Source organism: Alligator mississippiensis, chromosome 3 (assembly GCF_030867095.1).
Source record: "Alligator mississippiensis isolate rAllMis1 chromosome 3, rAllMis1, whole genome shotgun sequence".
In the NCBI taxonomy this organism is placed as follows: Eukaryota; Metazoa; Chordata; order Crocodylia; family Alligatoridae; genus Alligator; species Alligator mississippiensis.
This window is the reverse complement of record NC_081826.1, coordinates 49,665,300-49,672,138: the sequence shown is the minus strand read 5'-3', so window position 1 is coordinate 49,672,138 and position 6,839 is coordinate 49,665,300.

Sequence of the window (6,839 nt, the reverse complement as noted above, 5' to 3'; positions counted from 1 at the left end):
ACATGTAGAGGGCATCATATGGCTCTAAGATTTGGGCAGGCTATACATTTTTTCACCTCAATGCTCCCAAATAAAATCCTACCTCAGTCACAGCAACTGAAAATTGTTCACATTTGACAGATGTTCAGTTATGTGAAGGTATTTTGGTGGTTTTATTCCACTTAGCAAGGGTAGATAATTGCAGAATGCCATAATCAGTGGTAATTAGCAGTAACGTCTGATGTCACAGCAGCAATCCCAAAGACTAAATGGGTTTGATAACTGAACTACCCTCCCCCCACTGGTTGTCCTTTGAAGTCAAAGTCTAGCGGGGAACACTTGAGGACAAGTTTGTACTGCTGCCACCTATGTTGGCCCTGTTCTGTGAACAAAAGACCTCAGTGTCCAGGGCTGCTAATGCAATACTCCTCTCAAACCTGAATTTCTCATACAAATGTTATTTAAATCCATTATGTTATAACTGCCAGGCTTAATAGCTTTTTTTTTTTAAGAGAACAAAGCCACAAAGCTCTTTTCCAGAATGCCATATATATATAAATTTTTCAGTGTCAATTGGCAAGCTTTCTAAAACATAGCTTTGCAGCTAAAACCCAGCTGGGTTGAAAGGCAGCTTTAAGCAAAGGCATGCTGCTCTGACTATCACTCCCTCTATCCTCAGAATAGTAAGGATTGCACCATTCCTCATGCAGACCTACATAAAGAAAGACCAATTCATTGCTACTTGAGTTGCTTGCAGGCATAAATCGCAGCCAAGTTAAGTTGTTCAGGAGACCTCTGTGCTCTGAACCATAAGCAGAAAGACTCTGCATGACTTGTACTCCACAGCAATTACAATGGCCAATACATTTTGTTCAGGCTTCTAAGCAGCACACGCACAGGCTGTGAAGAAACATTGCTGAGGCTTCATATGTAGGTACTGGCATTAAGATTTCCAATTTGACCAGTTTTTGGTCTTGACAATGTGAACATTCTCAAAAGACCTATTTATGGACATATAATTTCTATGGTTGTGAGGATGGGAGGAAAAAGGGACACAAAGAATTTTACCCCTGTATTGTACAGGGGGGACAGTCTAATTCTAGTCCTAGCACAGTGTAGTGGCACCAGCAACGTTAGATTCCCCACAGCATGTGGAAAGGAAGAGCCATGTCCAGCATTTTCAGGACTGACCAGTAAAGCTCATCCTAAATCAACTAAAAGGCTCCACTGGGCCTACTTTGGTCTAGATCAGTGGTTCTCAACCTGTGACCCACAGGCCTCATGCAGCCCAATCAGCACATTGCTGAAGCCCATGTGACATCCTGTTAAAAAAAAAAGCAAAGACATTTAACAGTGTAGAAGTGAGAGGTACTACAGAATATTGTTTGTATTGGATTACTGTCAGATAACAGACACAAAACATTTTTAAATTGATACACAGAAAGGAAGTTGTGTGGGTGTGGCATTGTCAAATGTCTTTAATTTTTGTTTAAACGGGATGTCACATGGCCTGGAGCAGTGTGCTGATTGGGCCATATACGGTCTGCAGAACGAGGGTTGAGAACCACTGTTCTTCACTTTGGGGGGCTGGATGTTTAGTTCCTCCAAGTATCTGGCCAAATGTGTCTAAAATTGGGAACCTAAAATTGAAGACACCCAAAATGAATAACCACTTTCTAAAACTATTGACCATGAGAAAAAAATTCTCTCACTGTGAGGGTGGCTAAACATTTGAACAGATTATTTAGGGAAGCTGCAAAATCTCCATCCTTAAAAGTTTTTAAAAACAAGTTAGACAAACACTTGTCTAGGACGGTTATGCTGAGCAAAGGGTTGCATTAGATGACCTCTGAGTTTCCTTCCAGTCCTACTTTTCTATGACTCTATAATTATGTGTATAATTATATCTATAATCAGTCGCACTGAGATGAGGTTCAGCTGAGTGCTAGGACTATAATGTTTTAACAACACCTATAGTAGAAGAGAGGATACTGCCATGCTCTCCTTTTCTTAAATTTTCTTTGGCTCTTGGGTAAAAAGATTTATAAAAGACAGCTATGGAAAAGTCTCAAAAGGAGCAGAATTTCCATCCTGGTAAATACAAAGAATAACAATGATTCACTTCAAAGCTTTTCTAAACTTCTCTGAACATGTTTGGTGTGGCAACTGGATTGAAATCTTGCAAGAACAGGCTTGCTCAAGGCGCATCCTGAGTTTAGTTTAAACAGAATTATTACAGGAACAGCTTCCATATGACATTTGGGGGCTTTGGTTTCATCCAGCCATAACCAAGAAGTGTGTAGACTTTCTAAAATGAAAAATATCCAGTCCTGTAAAGTTGGACTTTTTTATATATTTTCAGTGAAGAATGCCAGTTTCTTAGTCTAGCTAAATTAGTTTGCTAATCCCAACAAAAATATAAATATAAGGATGCTGTACTAAGATTATAATGACTGAGAAGCCGAGCAGTTTTTGGAGACAATGGACATCCTAAGCAGTCCTCAGTTTCATTGTAAATATTCTGTATTGTTTTGTGAACCTAGATATAATAGTTATTGGAGTAGCCTCAGAACTACATGGCCACCTAGGACTCTTTTCTTCTAAAGCATTTGTCACACATATTCATGACAGATTTACCACGAGAGTATTATCTAGGTTTGTGTCCCTGGTCCCGTCACCTTCACTGCATCCCCCAGGGAGAGTTACACTTTGGTGCCATCTTGTGGCCTTTTGCTCTACATAAAAGGGTCATCATCTTTAAAACATGCACTGCAATAATTGGTTAAATTGCTACCTTATATAGTTCTGCTATTCTAGTGTTTTAAGCAATTAGTTACTTTAAAATATTGTCTCATTTATTTTATACTGTTTTATAAGGGACAAACCTTGCAAATACATTAGTGGGTGGTGAGGGTTTTTACCACGTAACAGGAAAATGCAGGCTAGGAAAAGATGGATGGAGATAGAGACCCTTTGCATAAAGACTGTATTCAATAAAGGATGCATAGGGCACATCCAGATGCGTGTGCAAACTGCATGCTCCATACATGTAGGCATTTTTGCATCAGAGATGCCAATGTAAAAAAAAAACACCACACCAGAAAAAAGTGGGGTGGCATACATGGTAGCAACCTTGTGGCAGAACACCTTTAGTGTCTGCCACTTTAAGGCTGAGAGCAGGCAGCGGGTAGGTACAGGCCAGCCCTGATGAGGCAGCCATTTTAAACCCAGCCTCTCAGGGCTGAGGCAGCCAGAACAACACCACCTGGCTAAGCTGCTGCTCACAACACCTTGATGGTAAGGGAGGAACTATGGGAATGGTAGGAGGTTCCTAGGGGCCCAGTGAGGTCCCAAGTCCCAGAGAGAAGGCTTTGGGCTTAAAGAGAACAAGGCCCAGCCTGGGAAGGGACTTATTGTTTGTGGGCCTATGCAGGGGCTAGGCAAACCCTTGATTTATAAACAGGCAAGGGTGAGGCCTGGGGCTCAGATAACCCAGTTGAGAATAGAGCTGTGTTATTAAGATCTCTGGGGCTCTAAGTAAGCCCAGAGTAAGATGGGTGTATGGTGGGGCCCAAAGGGGACCCCATTGTCTAAGGAGGTCAGCTACTGCAGGGCTGAGACCAACGAACCACGACTGGTCAATGCAAGAGGGCAAGGGCCAGAAGGCTGAAGGGCAATGAATCCCAATGCGAGGGGCTTACCTGGGCCATGATGAGCTACCTGACACCCCAGCTAGCCTGGAGGTGGGGCCAGAGCCTAAGGAGGCTGAAGGTCCCCTCAATTGGGGAGGGGCTGAAGGTCCCCCTCAATTGGGGAGGGGCTGAAGGTCCCCTCAATTGGGGGAGGGGCGGGACAGATGGGACATCACTGTCTAGGGGAAGAAAGGCTCAGCAAGACAGCAGACTAAAATGAAGGATGTTGAAATTCAGCCTCTGGATGGGAGCCATCCAAGGAGGGGTCTGGAGAGTTGGGCCAGTGAGAGGCGGCCAGCAACAGCCCAGGAACAACATAAACTACTGGGTCTTGTCCACAGTAGGGCTAAGACCAAGGCAGGTAGGCCTGCACTGGTCCTGGGTATGACAGAAAACTGCACCCTGCTGGGGAAGGATGGCTTGGTGGGACTCCCTGTGATGGGGGGGAGGGGGGCCCCCAGAAATGCCGGGCTAGTTGCCTCCCCAATGAAAGGCAGGAAGGGGTGCCTTAGAACCCCAGCTCCCACATCCTGGGGCCAGGCACATCTCTGGACACCTGAGCCATATAGGGTGGAAGACCCTGGAGGCCCCAGTAAGGGGGCAGATAGTTAGAGTGGTCCCAGTGAGGGGACAGGCCAGATCAGGTAAGTCAGCATGATGCCTGAGTCCCACGGGGGGCAGTGGGTAAACAGGACTCCATTGGCCCCTGGAAAGGGGGAGCAAGAGGCCCAGTGAGGGGCTAGGGGCTACGTCAGTCCAGTGTAAGACACAAGGCCAGTGCCACACAGAATAGTGACCCGAAGGGCTGTGTGTGCACTAATCAGAATGAAAGTAGTTAAGACCAATGGCCCAAAGGAGTTGCTCAGGGAGCAAGGGCAGGTTGAGAGTGGCCCTAGGCAGGGCAGAATGAAAGCGTCCCAGTGAGAGAGGGTGGAGTGTAAGAGGCCCCAGTGAGAGGGGAGTGGTATGTATGTGGCTCAGTGAAGGGCAGAGTGCTATAGGCCCTGCATGGGACTGAGTTTGGCCCAGCCTTAAGCTGGCTGTGTAGTAATAATCTGAAGACCCTAGTGAGAGGGCACAGGTGGAAGGCCCTAGCAGGAGGGCATAAATTGAAGTCCCAGGGTGAAGGCAGATAGGCCAAGGTAAATCTACAGATGCCTGAGGCAGCAGTTGGGCCAGAGGTAGAGACCCCAGTAAGTCCTCAGATGTGATGAGGTTGAGTGCTGCATCAGAGGGAGACCCCAGTTAAGCCCTCAGATGTGGTGAGGCTGAGTTTGGGTCAAATGTTAAGAACTTGTTTTGGATGCCATCTGCAAGGCATGGGACATGATAAGGGAAGGTTGAAGTTGTGTATAGTACCCCCTGGCATCAGGGCATTAAAAATGGGCAACCTCCTGCATTTTACACCAGTTTTGGGAACAGCAAGTTGTGGCAGGTGAAACTGGGTAGACTCCTCTACTTAGACAGGTGGGTGAGCCAACGTGAGACCCAGCCCCAAGATAGCCCCCTGTCACAAAAGTGCACCACACAAAACCTGAGCTTGGATGGCCAACGCCAAGCTGGCCAGCCTCTGTGCACCCGGATTGCCACCACTGCAGCCACTGTTGAGGTCCCTAGGTAAGGCTGCTAGGGCCACCCCAGGTGCTGGACCCAGGACAACCTGCCACATGCCAGAGCGCATGTGCAGGGGCATTCCCTGGGAACAACTAGCAGTGGCCCAAATATGCACCACTGCTATTTGTCCCTAGAGTAACGCACATTCCCACTCATGGGGATGCACCCATACATTTTAGTTGCTGATCATCAGAATGGTATCCAGACCCTGAGTGAGTTGCACTGCATGGGTAGAGTTACAGAATGATGATCCATATAATCCAAATGCTGAAAAAGAAGTTACTAAAAGTTACCCAGTAGGAAGCACTGAGCTCAGGGATGTGTCCTAAACCCTGCTCTTGTGCAGAAATCACCTTCCTGACTTAGTGTTGTAAGGAAGCAGAACCATTCACTCAGGACTTGAGGCCCAAAATCCTGCTCCTTTCCCCCCTGACAGCAGACACCTACAACCATGCTCTGAAAGAATGGAGCAGAGCTCAAAGTTTCCTTTTAAAATGCAGCCACCAAAGAAGGAAGTGGTGGAGATGGCTTCGGCTTCCAATGGTAACTGAGCTGGGGATTTTTGGGTCAGTTTTGGGCTCAAGTTCCTCAATCCATTTGCCCTAAATCCTGTTTCAGACACCAACGATTATGTCTACATGACATGATGTGTTGCCATGATATGATAACCATGCTAAGTCAGGTACTGGAAGCAATATAGCCATGCCAGCTGTGTTCCAACTAAGCTAATTAGTCTGCTGCGAAGCACTACACTAACATGGCAGTACTGGGGCTAGCTTGTTCACAGTCAGCTCAGGTATTTCTGCACAGCAGCTATACTGTATCATATCAACCACCGTGAATCCTTCATTAGATCTAGCGGTAACTCCCTACAAGGCCAGCCATGATGGGTCTATGCTGATCACTTGTCCCAAACTGGAGCTGAATGAAGACTTTTCTTAAAATTTCCAAATGTGTATTAGACTTTTTCTTCCTCTTCCTGAATTCCTGGATTCATTTTGGAGCAAAAAGTGAAATTATCAAAATACCTCTCACAATACAAGAAATCACTAAAAATCTAGGTTAAGTGACTGTGAGAAGCTCTAGGCTTTGTAATGGTTACCCAAACAAAAGACAACTTTCTATACCTTTAGCATTACATCCTTCTCTGGTAGCATTTTTCTTATTATAACCAGTCTTCTTTAAAATAAAGAGAAAAAAGGACAAGCGCTGTCATTCCTTGACAACGTCTGCAGGTAAGAGTTTGATCAGAGGTTCTGCCAGCAGCATTTCTATGGAATTAATGCCTACCTAGAAATCAATCCAAAATCCTGATTTCTTTCTTTCTATTCTTTCAAAGTTATAATTAATTTTAACCTTTGGTAAAGATCTGCTAAGAAGCTGAGGTAAGCAGGATATTTATAGAGTGCATGTGACCACTGCATGTGGCAATTAAAAAAGTCAGAACTAGACACACAAGCCAAGAGAACAGGGTGCTTTTCGGGACACAGCCTTGTTGACATGTCTTCCCAAATCTTCCTCATGGCTTGCCCATTCTGTGACTTGCTGTAACTC